Source organism: Drosophila takahashii, unplaced genomic scaffold (assembly GCF_030179915.1).
Source record: "Drosophila takahashii strain IR98-3 E-12201 unplaced genomic scaffold, DtakHiC1v2 scaffold_13, whole genome shotgun sequence".
Taxonomy (NCBI): Eukaryota; Metazoa; Arthropoda; class Insecta; order Diptera; family Drosophilidae; genus Drosophila; species Drosophila takahashii.
In genome coordinates this window covers 7,757-21,935 of record NW_027221647.1, presented here as the reverse complement: position 1 = coordinate 21,935, position 14,179 = coordinate 7,757, and the positions used below count along the sequence as shown (strand labels likewise).

At 32.9% G+C, this 14,179-nt stretch overlaps 3 non-coding genes across 3 annotated transcripts; all 3 read right to left on the bottom strand.

Annotated features, from left to right (window-relative positions):
* Window positions 1-1,222: 1,222 nt before the first annotated feature.
* On the bottom strand, window positions 1,223-5,180 carry LOC138914134 (large subunit ribosomal RNA). The gene has a single exon (XR_011420006.1). It is a non-coding gene; the product is annotated as a large subunit ribosomal RNA (ribosomal RNA).
* A 398-nt stretch (window positions 5,181-5,578) lies between these two features.
* LOC138914132 (5.8S ribosomal RNA) lies at window positions 5,579-5,757 on the bottom strand. The gene has a single exon (XR_011420004.1). It is a non-coding gene; the product is annotated as a 5.8S ribosomal RNA (ribosomal RNA).
* A 622-nt stretch (window positions 5,758-6,379) lies between these two features.
* On the bottom strand, window positions 6,380-8,374 carry LOC138914133 (small subunit ribosomal RNA). The gene has a single exon (XR_011420005.1). It is a non-coding gene; the product is annotated as a small subunit ribosomal RNA (ribosomal RNA).
* Between the last annotated feature and the right edge of the window lie 5,805 nt (window positions 8,375-14,179).

Below are 14,179 nucleotides of genomic sequence, written 5' to 3'. Positions count from 1 at the left end.
TTTATTCCATATCCATACTAGAACTTATTATTTCTTTAATATCCATATAACTCAATATTTTTTCATATCCATACTAGAACTTATCATTTTTCCCATATTCATATAACTCATTTTTCCATATCCATACTAGAACTCTGTATTCTTTTCCATATCCATATAACTCATTTTTTTTTTTCATATCCATACTAGAACTTATTATTTTTCCCATATCCACATAACTCATTTTTTTCATATCCATACTAGAACTTGTTATTTTTCCCATATCCATATAACTCATTTTTTTTCATATCCATACTAGAACTTAATATTATTTTCATATCCATATAACTCATGTTTGGACTTGGAATATTTTTATACACGTCACTAATAGGATGACGATTCAGTTGGCTACCTTAAGAGGTACATATACTTGCATATGTCTCTTACTTGTATGTTCGGACTTAGAATATTTTTATACACGTCACTAATAGGATGACGATTCAGTTGGCTACCTTAAGAGGTACATATACTTGCATATGTCTCTTACTTGTATGTTCGGACTTAGAATATTTTTATACACGTCACTAATAGGATGACGATTCAGTTGGCTACCTTAAGAGGTACATATACTTGCATATGTCTCTTATTTGCATGTTCGGACTTAGAATATTTTTATACGCGTCACTAATAGGATGACGATTCAGTTGGCTACCTTAAGAGGTACATATACTTGCTTATGTCTCTTTCTTGTATGTTCGGACTTAGAATATTTTTATACACGTCACTAATAGGATGACGATTCAGTTGGCTACCTTAAGAGGTACATATACTTGCATATGTCTCTTACTTGTATGTTCGGACTTAGAATATTTTTATACACGTCACTAATAGGATGACGATTCAGTTGGCTACCTTAAGAGGTACATATACTTGCATATGTCTCTTACTTGTATGTTCGGACTTAGAATATTTGTATACACGTCACTAATAGGATGACGATTCAGTTGGCTACCTTAAGAAGTACATATACTTGCATATGTCTCTTATTTGCATGTTCGGACTTAGAATATTTTTATACGCGTCACTAATAGGATGACGATACATATGGCTACCATTGTTAAATATATTTAAATAAAATTTATTTAAATATAATTATTATTTTATATATATATATTTTATATATATATATATTCTGACTTAAAAAAGCCAAACAAAATAAACACAATTAAATTTATGTTTATTATCGAATCATCAAGCAAAGGATAAGCTTCAGTGGATCGCAGTATGGCAGCTGCTCAACCACTTACAACACCTTGCCTGTTACAAAAGTCGTTTACAATTGATTCTAGGCTTTGTCATTGTATTAAATAATGCTTTTATATGTAACTAGCGCGGCATCAGGTGATCGAAGATCCTCCCAATTTACTATGTTACAAATTACATTGGCATCACATCCATTGTCGTTTATAAAGTAAATTATAAACTTTAAATGGTTTAGAAGCCATACAATGCAAATTGCCCCTTATTTATCATTGCAGTCCAGCACGGATACGACCTTAGAGGCGTTCAGGCATAATCCAACGGACGTAGCGTCATACCACTGTTCGCTCGAACAAGTATTGTGCCATTGGTCCGTACCTGCGGTTCCTCTCGTACTACGCAGGAATGCTGTCGCAACAACGTTTTGTCATTAGTAGGGTAAAACTAACCTGTCTCACGACGGTCTAAACCCAGCTCACGTTCCCTTGCATGGGTGAACAATCCAACGCTTGGTGAATTTTGCTTCACAATGATAGGAAGAGCCGACATCGAAGGATCAAAAAGCGACGTCGCTATGAACGCTTGGCCGCCACAAGCCAGTTATCCCTATGGTAACTTTTCTGACACCTCTTGTTAAAAACTCTTTAAACCAAAAGGATCGATAGGCCGAGCTTTTGCTGTCCCTGTGTGTACTGAACACCGAGATCAAGTCAGCATTTGCCCTTTTGCTCTATGTGTGGTTTCTGTCCGCACTGAGCTGGCCTTGGGACACCTCCGTTATTATTTGAGAGATGTACCGCCCCAGTCAAACTCCCTACCTGGCAATGTCCTTGAATTGGATCATACCTGAGTAATTGGAGTTATACCAAATTTTCAAATCAAAAATACATAAATGCACCGTTTTATTAAAGAATTTGTTTGCGATTATATAACAAACTCGTGATACTTTGATCAAGAAGCTTGCATCAAAACCCAATACCATAAGATATAATAAATATATCCGTATAATGGCTAGGAAATGATACACGTTCCATTTAATCAAGTAAGTAAGGAAAACAATAAGAGTAGTGGTATTTCATTGACGATACCAAACCGAAGTCTAATATCTCCCACTTATTCTACACCTCTTATGTCTCCTTACACTGCCAGATTAGAGTCAAGCTCAAAAGGGTCTTCTTTCCCCGCTAATTATTCCAAGCCCGTTCCCTTGGCTGTGGTTTCGCTAGATAGTAGATAGGGACAGTAGGAATCTCGTTAATCCATTCATGCGCGTCACTAATTAGATGACGAGGCATTTGGCTACCTTAAGAGAGTCATAGTTACTCCCGCCGTTGACCCGCGCTTACTTGAATTTCTTCACTTTGACATTCAGAGCACTGGGCAGAAATCACATTGTGTCAACACCCGCTAGGGCCATCACAATGCTTTGTTTTAATTAGACAGTCGGATTCCCCAAGTCCGTGCCAGTTCTGAATTGATTGTTAATTGATAATCGTTATAATTAATAAGAACTAATTGGTTTGACCCAATTAGTATTCTTAAAAATTTTAGCAAGAAAGTTCCACAATTGGCTACGTAACTAACTATCCGGGGAACAAGTAACTAACATAAATGCTAGAAACTCTATTTACCCAGAACGAGCACATAAACCATGTTATTGTTTCCCAATCAAGCCCGACTATCTCAATCTTCAGAGCCAATCCTTATCCCGAAGTTACGGATCTAATTTGCCGACTTCCCTTACCTACATTATTCTATCGACTAGAGACTCTTCACCTTGGAGACCAGCTGCGGATATTGGTACGGCCTGTTGAGAAGTTTGCGTGTCCCCACCATAAATTTTCAAGGTCCGAGGAGAAAATATCGACACAACAGTATATGTCATGCTCTTCTAGCCCATCTACCATATCTCTCTGCGAAAGACTTCCATGGTAGTACGGCTATAAAACAGAAAAGAAAACTCTTCCGATATCTCTCGACGGCTTCTTTATGGTCGTTCCTGTTGCCAGGATGAGCACGAGGCCCATATTTAATAACAAACGGATACTCAACAGGTTACGGAATTGGAACCGTATTCCCTTTCGTTCAAAATTATTCAAGTATATTATATTAGCTTGATTTGTATATATTGCGTTTTTGGTTTTACTTGAAAATTTTCGGCTTTCGCCTTGAACTTAGGACCGACTAACTCGTGATCAACCACTGTTCACACGAAACCCTTCTCCACTTCAGTCCTCCAAGGTCTCATTCGATTATTTGCTACTACCACCAAGATCTGTACCAATGGCAGCTCCATGCAGGCTTACGCCAAACACTTCTACGCATACCATTGTACCTTCCTACTCACTAAAGTTTCAAAATTTATATCACAAGTAATATAAATCATCTACTTTAGCGGTAATGTATAGGTATACAACTTAAGCGCCATCCATTTTAAGGGCTAGTTGCTTCGGCAGGTGAGTTGTTACACACTCCTTAGCGGATTTCGACTTCCATGATCACCGTCCTGCTGTTTTAAGCAACCAACGCCTTTCATGGTATCTGCATGAGTTGTTAATTTGGGCACCGTAACATTACGTTTGGTTCATCCCACAGCGCCAGTTCTGCTTACCAAAAGTGGCCCACTGGGCACATTATATCATAACCTTAAACTTCATATCAAGAAAGTTAAGGTTCTTACCCATTTAAAGTTTGAGAATAGGTTAAGATCGTTTCGACCCTAAGGCCTCTAATCATTCGCTTTACCAGATAAGATTATTTTATATAATATTAAAATGCACCAGCTATCCTGAGGGAAACTTCGGAAGGAACCAGCTACTAGATGGTTCGATTGGTCTTTCGCCCCTATACTCAATTCTGACAATCGATTTGCACGTCAGAACTGTTTCGGTCTTCCATCAGGGTTTCCCCTGACTTCAACCTGATCAAGTATAGTTCACCATCTTTCGGGTCACAGCATATATGCTCAAGGTACGTTCCAGTTAGAGGCATAAATAATATAAATATCATTATACATAACTATATAGAACGCCCCGGGATTGTGTTAATTAGCTATAAATAGTTAAAAAACTAATCCCATTATTAGTCAAGTTAATTACGCTATTAGGTTTATATCCCAATAACTTGCACATATGTTAGACTCCTTGGTCCGTGTTTCAAGACGGGTCCCGAAGGTATCCTGAATCTTTCGCATTGTTAATCCTACAAGTGCATATAATAAACACAAAAATCAATGATAATCATGCCATTATATAATTCCGAAAAATTAACGCACTGTATTCATATAAATCTATCAGCACTTTATCAAATTAATAACATTTATTCTGTGTTAAAATGCAAGCAATTTAATTTGAATAAACTATAAGTTATATTTTATGATAAATTTGGTATGCTAATAGATTACAATGTCCTTATATGGAAAAAATGCACACTATTATCATAATATTGTTTAAATATTACAATTTTAATGATGAATTTTCCATAACGGATATTCAGGTTCATCGGGCTTAACCTCTAAGCAGTTTCACGTACTGTTTAACTCTCTATTCAGAGTTCTTTTCAACTTTCCCTCACGGTACTTGTTTACTATCGGTCTCATGGTTATATTTAGTTTTAGATGGAGTTTACCACCCACTTAGTGCTGCACTATCAAGCAACACGACTCTTTGGAAACATCATCTAGTAATCATTAACGTTATACGGGCCTGGCACCCTCTATGGGTAAATGGCCTCATTTAAGAAGGACTTAAATCGTTAATTTCTCATACTAGAATATTGACGCTCCATACACTGCATCTCACATTTGCCATATAGACAAAGTGACTTAGTGCTGAACTGATTTCTTTTCGCTCGCCGCTACTAAGAAAATCCTTGTTAGTTTCTTTTCCTCCCCTAATTAATATGCTTAAATTCAGGGGGTAGTCCCATATGAGTTGAGGTTGTATATAACTTTTATTTGCAATTAATTCTTTATATATAATGATAAAACATTTTATTAAATTCGTTTAAAGCTGACGTATATATATATTAATGGCATTTATTTGTAACGAATTAACGAAGAATAATAATATTGTCAACGTTTTTCATATTTCAAATCATTAATAAGAGACAATTCTAGATAATATTTTATGCTAGACATTTCTCAGTATTATTTGATTGAAAAAGAAAATATTCCTCTTCGTTTTTCTCAAAGTTTAATTACTATTGTGAGATAATGGTTTTCATATATTTGTTAATATTATGAATAAAATAATTAAATTATTTTTCTCCAATAATATACCATATGCTTATAAAATTTTATTATAAAATTTGTATAAACAACTTAATTAGCATAGTCTTACAACCCTCAACCATATGTAGTCCAAGCAGCACTATAAAATTAATTAAAGTACATAACAGCATGGACTGCGATATGCGTTCAAAATGTCGATGTTCATGTGTCCTGCAGTTCACACGATGACGCACAGTTTGCTGCGTTCTTCATCGACCCATGAGCCGAGTGATCCACCGCTTAGAGTTTTATAATATTGGTTTTAAATTTGGTCAAATATGTTTTTATTGAAAGAAATTAAAAATACACCATTTTACTGGCATATATCAATTCCTTCAATAAATGTATTTATATACCTAAAATAAATGCTGCGAAATGTCTTAGTTTTATATAAACAATATATATCAAAGTATTATTTGTAATGGCATTTGTTTGTTAATATATATTGATAATTTTATATAAAACATTAACCTGAAACCAGGTACAACATTGTATATTTTAGGTTGTTGCATTATCCAATGTATGATCATCATCAAATTAGTTGGCCAATACATCTCGCAACGCGTGTATATTATGGTCCATATACACACAAAAGTTTATAATAAATATATAAAATATATTTTATTATATTAATAATTCGATTTGCTTGTTCGAATTTTATGTTTGTTTCTATTTAATTTATTTGTAATAATATTATATTATTACAATATTTCGATTTGCTTGTTCGAAATTTATTTGATCTTTTACTTTTAAGATCATATTTTTGGTATAATTATTATTATAATTATTATGTATATATATATATATATGGTAATTTGTATTAAATTTGTATTAACAAATTTTTTTATTAACGGTAAGGATATTATACAATAATGATCCTTCCGCAGGTTCACCTACGGAAACCTTGTTACGACTTTTACTTCCTCTAAATAATCAAGTTCGGTCAACTTTTGCGAAACAACCGTAACACACAAGGCGTCACAGTGATCACGTCCGGAGACCTCACTAAATAATTCAATCGGTAGTAGCGACGGGCGGTGTGTACAAAGGGCAGGGACGTAATCAATGCGAGTTAATGACTCACACTTACTGGGAATTCCAAGTTCATGTGAACAGTTTCAGTTCACAATCCCAAGCATGAAAGTGGTTCAGCGGTTTACCCGGACCTCTCGGTCTAGGAAATACACGTTGATACTTTCATTGTAGCGCGCGTGCAGCCCAGGACATCTAAGGGCATCACAGACCTGTTATTGCTCAATCTCATTATTGCTAGACGCAATTTGTCCATTTAAGAAGCTAGTGTCCTTATAATGGGACAAACCAACAGGTACGGCTCCACTTATATAAACACATTCAAACACAATAAACATTTTACTGCCACCATGAATGAAGGCTATATAAGCTTCAACACCATAATCCTGAAGATATCTATTTAATATATTTGAGTCTCGTTCGTTATCGGAATTAACCAGACAAATCACTCCACGAACTAAGAACGGCCATGCACCACCACCCATAGATTCGAGAAAGAGCTATCAATCTGTCTTACACACTTATGTTCGGACCTGGTAAGTTTTCCCGTGTTGAGTCAAATTAAGCCGCAGGCTCCACTCCTGGTGGTGCCCTTCCGTCAATTCCTTTAAGTTTCAGCTTTGCAACCATACTTCCCCCGGAGCCCAAAAGCTTTGGTTTCCCGGGAAGCGACTGAGAGAGCCATAAAAGTAGCTACACCCAATTGCTAGCTGGCATCGTTTATGGTTAGAACTAGGGCGGTATCTGATCGCCTTCGAACCTCTAACTTTCGTTCTTGATTAATGAAAACATCTTTGGCAAATGCTTTCGCTTAAGTTAGTCTTACGACGGTCCAAGAATTTCACCTCTCGCGTCGTAATACTAATGCCCCCAAACTGCTTCTATTAATCATTACCTCTTGATCTGAAAACCAATGAAAGCAGAACAGAGGTCTTATTTCATTATCCCATGCACAGAATATTCAGGCATTTGAAGCCTGCTTTAAGCACTCTAATTTGTTCAAAGTAATTGTACCGGCCCACAATAACACTCGTTTAAGAGCACTAATGCAGGTTTTTAAATAGGAGGAACATATGAAAAAATACAAGTATTTAAACACATATAAGAACTCCACCGGTAATACGCTTACATACATAAAGGTATAGTACTAACCACAATTGTAAGTTGTACTACCCGTATGAAGCACAAGTTCAACTACGAACGTTTTAACCGCAACAACTTTAATATACGCTATTGGAGCTGGAATTACCGCGGCTGCTGGCACCAGACTTGCCCTCCAATTGGTCCTTGTTAAAGGATTTAAAGTGTACTCATTCCAATTACAGGGCCTCGGATATGAGTCCTGTATTGTTATTTTTCGTCACTACCTCCCCGAGCTGGGAGTGGGTAATTTACGCGCCTGCTGCCTTCCTTAGATGTGGTAGCCGTTTCTCAGGCTCCCTCTCCGGAATCGAACCCTGATTCCCCGTTACCCGTTGCAACCATGGTAGTCCTAGATACTACCATCAAAAGTTGATAGGGCAGACATTTGAAAGATCTGTCGTCGGTACAAGACCATACGATCTGCATGTTATCTAGAGTTCAACCAATATAACGATCTTGCGATCGCTTGGTTTTAGCCTAATAAAAGCACATGTCCCATAAGGTTCATGTTTTAATTGCATGTATTAGCTCTAGAATTACCACAGTTATCCAAGTAACTGTTAACGATCTAAGGAACCATAACTGATATAATGAGCCTTTTGCGGTTTCACTTTTAATTCGTGTGTACTTAGACATGCATGGCTTAATCTTTGAGACAAGCATATAACTACTGGCAGGATCAACCAGAATAATGTTTTCGTTCATATTTCATTCATATTTTTTGAATAGAAATTAGTAATATAAATATAATAGATTTTATTTCCATTTATATGTTCGGTTTTTCTTAAATATTGATTTTACTTCAATATTTTTTTTTTGCTTTGGGCAATAATTCTATTTTAATTCGAATACGGCCATTTTTATATGGCATTCGTATACGTTCTTTAATTTTTACTTGTTTCGCCACTAATATAACAAGTTTATAATTGATGTTAAAGAAAAAGTACAACTTTTTTATAACACAATTTTCAATATATATTGTTCTTTCTATAAGTTTTTATTATATTATATATACATATTTCATTCTAAAATATCATTTTTGTTCAACATACATAATTATTGTATCCACACATGTACAATTTTTGTTTAACCAATATAAATATTGAGTTAAATCATTTGCATTTTGATGATAAATTTAAAATTTATCTTTTCCATATAACTCTCTGGTAATATATGATATAAAACCGAGCGCATATGAAATTATTTTGATCACTAATATTGCAATTATATTTTATTATAATGCTTTTTGTAAACACATTGTACCGGCAAGCGATACTCTGTGCCCAAACGACAGGGGATATAATAATTTAATATAAATTATCATATATACCTGCCACCAAAGATTAACGATAAAAGTCGGAAACAATTTGTTATTCTATATATAATAGAAACTTGACCTCTGTTTCACCTTATTATCATGGGTTTATAATATTAACCGCGTAGCCAAGTCTTAATTTCATTTAAGAAACAAATTTATACGGATAATATTTTGATTTTAATATATGTTGTTCTATTGATAACAAAAGTATATATTATAATATATTTTGTTCAATAGTAGATGGACTACTTACTGTACCATCCTTATTTTTTATTATTATTGATATACATTATATTGACAACAGCATATGATATTCATATGGTTTGTTCAATAATTAATTGGTGGACAACCACTGACCATCCTATAGTAGTTTTTGGCCACGACGTCTAAATATCGAAATTATTTAATTCCGTTTGCCACCCATACGATAGATATTAACTATCTATAATAATAATGTGTACGCATAAAATATTATATGTATATATATAGACCAACAGACAAGCACTTCACCCTATAGTAGTTTTTGGCCACGACGTCTATATATCGGGCATATTTAATTCTCTTTGCCACCCAACCAAAGATATTCACTTTTTTATATAAAGTATTATTTGATCATATTAATATAACCAATTATTTCTGCCATATTCATATAATTTCTTTATGAATTATTTTTTGGTCATATCCATATAATCTATATGCCGTATCCATATAATGAATACGGCATATCCATACAACTAGCCATATTTGTATGTCAATGTATATTTTATTATACATTTTTTTTCTTTATACATATAATATGGTATTTCCATATCGCTATAATTGAATTATATGTATAAGATATCATTTATATATAGCATTGCCAAATAATATGATAAACATAAATTTTGAACAATACGGCCGGTCGGCGAGCACTGCCTCCCTATATATGTTTTTGGCCACGACGTCTAAATATTGGGTATTTTTCGTACTGCGGCCCCGGTGTATGTAAATTGGGCATATTTCGTACTGATGCCAACATATCTATATGACTCATTATTTTCTTCCATATCAATATAACTTCTTTTATTTCCATATTCAAGTAATTTCTTTATTTGCCATATCAATATAAAATATTTTTTGGTCATATTTATATAATCTATATGCCGTATCCATATAATGAATACGGCATATCCATACAACTAGCCATATTTGTATGTCAATGTATATTTTATTATACATTTTTTTTCTTTATACATATAATATGGTATTTCCATATCGCTATAATTGAATTATATGTATAAGATATCATTTATATATAGCATTGCCAAAATAATATGATAAACATAAATTTTGAACAATACGGCCGGTCGGCGAGCACTGCCTCCCTATATATGTTTTTGGCCACGACGTCTAAATATTGGGTATTTTTCGTACTGCGGCCCCGGTGTATGTAAATTGGGCATATTTCGTACTGATGCCAACATATCTATATGACTCATTATTTTCTTCCATATCAATATAACTTCTTTTATTTCCATATTCAAGTAATTTCTTTATTTGCCATATCAATATAAAATATTTTTTGGTCATATTTATATAATCTATATGCCGTATCCATATAATGAATACGGCATATCCATACAACTAGCCATATTTGTATGTCAATGTATATTTTATTATACATTTTTTTTCTTTATACATATAATATGGTATTTCCATATCGCTATAATTGAATTATATGTATAAGATATCATTTATATATAGCATTGCCAAAATAATATGATAAACATAAATTTTGAACAATACGGCCGGTCGGCGAGCACTGCCTCCCTATATATGTTTTTGGCCACGACGTCTAAATATTGGGTATTTTTCGTACTGCGGCCCCGGTGTATGTAAATTGGGCATATTTCGTACTGATGCCAACATATCTATATGACTCATTATTTTCTTCCATATCAATATAACTTCTTTTATTTCCATATTCAAGTAATTTCTTTATTTGCCATATCAATATAAAATATTTTTTGGTCATATTTATATAATCTATATGCCGTATCCATATAATGAATACGGCATATCCATACAACTAGCCATATTTGTATGTCAATGTATATTTTATTATACATTTTTTTTCTTTATACATATAATATGGTATTTCCATATCGCTATAATTGAATTATATGTATAAGATATCATTTATATATAGCATTGCCAAAATAATATGATAAACATAAATTTTGAACAATACGGCCGGTCGGCGAGCACTGCCTCCCTATATATGTTTTTGGCCACGACGTCTAAATATTGGGTATTTATCGTACTGCGGCTCCGGTGTATGTAAATTGGGCATATTTCGTACTGATGCCACCATATCCATATAACTTATTTTTTGTTCTATATCTATATAATTAATTTTTTTTCCATACCTATAACTATTAAACTAATTTTTTTCCATATCCATACTTGAACTTATTATTTTTCCCATATCCATATAACTCGTTTTTTCCATATCCACACTAGAATTTAGTATTTATCCCATATCCATATAAATCATTATTTACCATATCAATAAATAATATTTTTTCCATATTCATACTAGAACTTATTATTTCTTTAATATTCATATAACTCAATATTTTTTCATATCCATACTAGAACTTATTCTTTTTCCATATCCATACTAGAACTTATAATTTTTTCCATATTCATATAACTAATTTTTTTCATATCCATACTAGAACATTATATTTTTGCCATATCTCTACAACTCATTTTATTCCATATCCATACAGAACTTATTATTTCTTTAATATCCATATAACTTAATATTTTTCCATATCCATACCAGAACTTTTTATTTTTTCCCATATCCATAGAACTAATTTTTTTCATATCCATACTAGAACCTAATTTTCTTCCTATATCCATATAACTTATTATTTACTATTACAATATAATTAATTTTTTCCATATCCATACTAGAGCTTATTATCTCTTCAATATCCATAAAACTCAATATTTTTTCATATCCATACTAGAACTGATTATTTTTCCCATATCCATACTAGAACTCAGTATTCTTCCCATATCCATACTACAACTTAGTATTTTTCCCATATGCATATAACTCATTATTTAGCATATCAATATAACTATTTTTTTCCATATCCATACTAGAACTTATTATTTCTTTAATATCCATATAACTCAATATTTTTTTATATCCATACTAGAACTTATTATTTTTCCCATATCCATACTAGAACTTATAAATTTTTCCCATATTCATATAACTAATTTTTTTCATATCCATACTAGAACATTAAATTTTTTGCCATATCTATATAACTCCTTTTATTCCATATCCATACTAGAACTTATTATTTCTTTAATATCCATATAACTCAATATTTTTTCATATCCATACTAGAACTTATCATTTTTTCCCATATTCATATAACTCATTTTTCCATATCCATACTAGAACTCTGTATTCTTTTCCATATCCATATAACTCATTTTTTTTTCATATCCATACTAGAACTTATTATTTTTCCCATATCCATACTAGAACTTATAAATTTTCCCATATTCATATAACTAATTTTTTTCATATCCATACTAGAACATTAATTTTTTGCCATATCTATATAACTCATTTTATTCCATATCCATACTAGAACTTATTATTTCTTTAATATCCATATAACTCAATATTTTTTCATATCCATACTAGAACTTATCATTTTTCCCATATTCATATAACTCATTTTTCCATATCCATACTAGAACTCTGTATTCTTTTCCATATCCATATAACTCATTTTTTTTTCATATCCATACTAGAACTTATTATTTTTCCCATATCCACATAACTCATTTTTTTCATATCCATACTAGAACTTGTTATTTTTCCCATATCCATATAACTCATTTTTTTCATATCCATACTAGAACTTAATATTATTTTCATATCCATATAACTCATGTTTGGACTTGGAATATTTTTATACACGTCACTAATAGGATGACGATTCAATCATCTATTTTAAGAGGAACATTGACTTGCATATGTCTCTTACTTGCATGTTCGGACTTAGAATATTTTTATACACGTCACTAATAGGATGACGATTCAGTTGGCTACCTTAAGAGGTACATATACTTGCATATGTCTCTTACTTGTATGTTCGGACTTAGAATATTTTTATACACGTCACTAATAGGATGACGATTCAGTTGGCTACCTTAAGAGGTACATATACTTGCATATGTCTCTTACTTGTATGTTCGGACTTAGAATAGTTTTATACGCGTCACTAATAGGATGACGATTCAGTTGGCTACCTTAAGAGGTACATATACTTGCATATGTCTCTTACTTGTATGTTCGGACTTAGAATATTTGTATACACGTCACTAATAGGATGACGATTCAGTTGGCTACCTTAAGAAGTACATATACTTGCATATGTCTCTTATTTGCATGTTCGGACTTAGAATATTTTTATACGCGTCACTAATAGGATGACGATACATATGGCTACCATTGTTAAATATATTTAAATAAAATTTATTTAAATATAATTATTATTTTATATATATATATTTTATATATATATATATTCTGACTTAAAAAAGCCAAACAAAATAAACACAATTAAATTTATGTTTATTATCGAATCATCAAGCAAAGGATAAGCTTCAGTGGATCGCAGTATGGCAGCTGCTCAACCACTTACAACACCTTGCCTGTTACAAAAGTCGTTTACAATTGATTCTAGGCTTTGTCATTGTATTAAATAATGCTTTTATATGTAACTAGCGCGGCATCAGGTGATCGAAGATCCTCCCAATTTACTATGTTACAAATTACATTGGCATCACATCCATTGTCGTTTATAAAGTAAATTATAAACTTTAAATGGTTTAGAAGCCATACAATGCAAATTGCCCCTTATTTATCATTGCAGTCCAGCACGGATACGACCTTAGAGGCGTTCAGGCATAATCCAACGGACGTAGCGTCATACCACTGTTCGCTCGAACAAGTATTGTGCCATTGGTCCGTACCTGCGGTTCCTCTCGTACTACGCAGGAATGCTGTCGCAACAACGTTTTGTCATTAGTAGGGTAAAACTAACCTGTCTCACGACGGTCTAAACCCAGCTCACGTTCCCTTGCATGGGTGAACA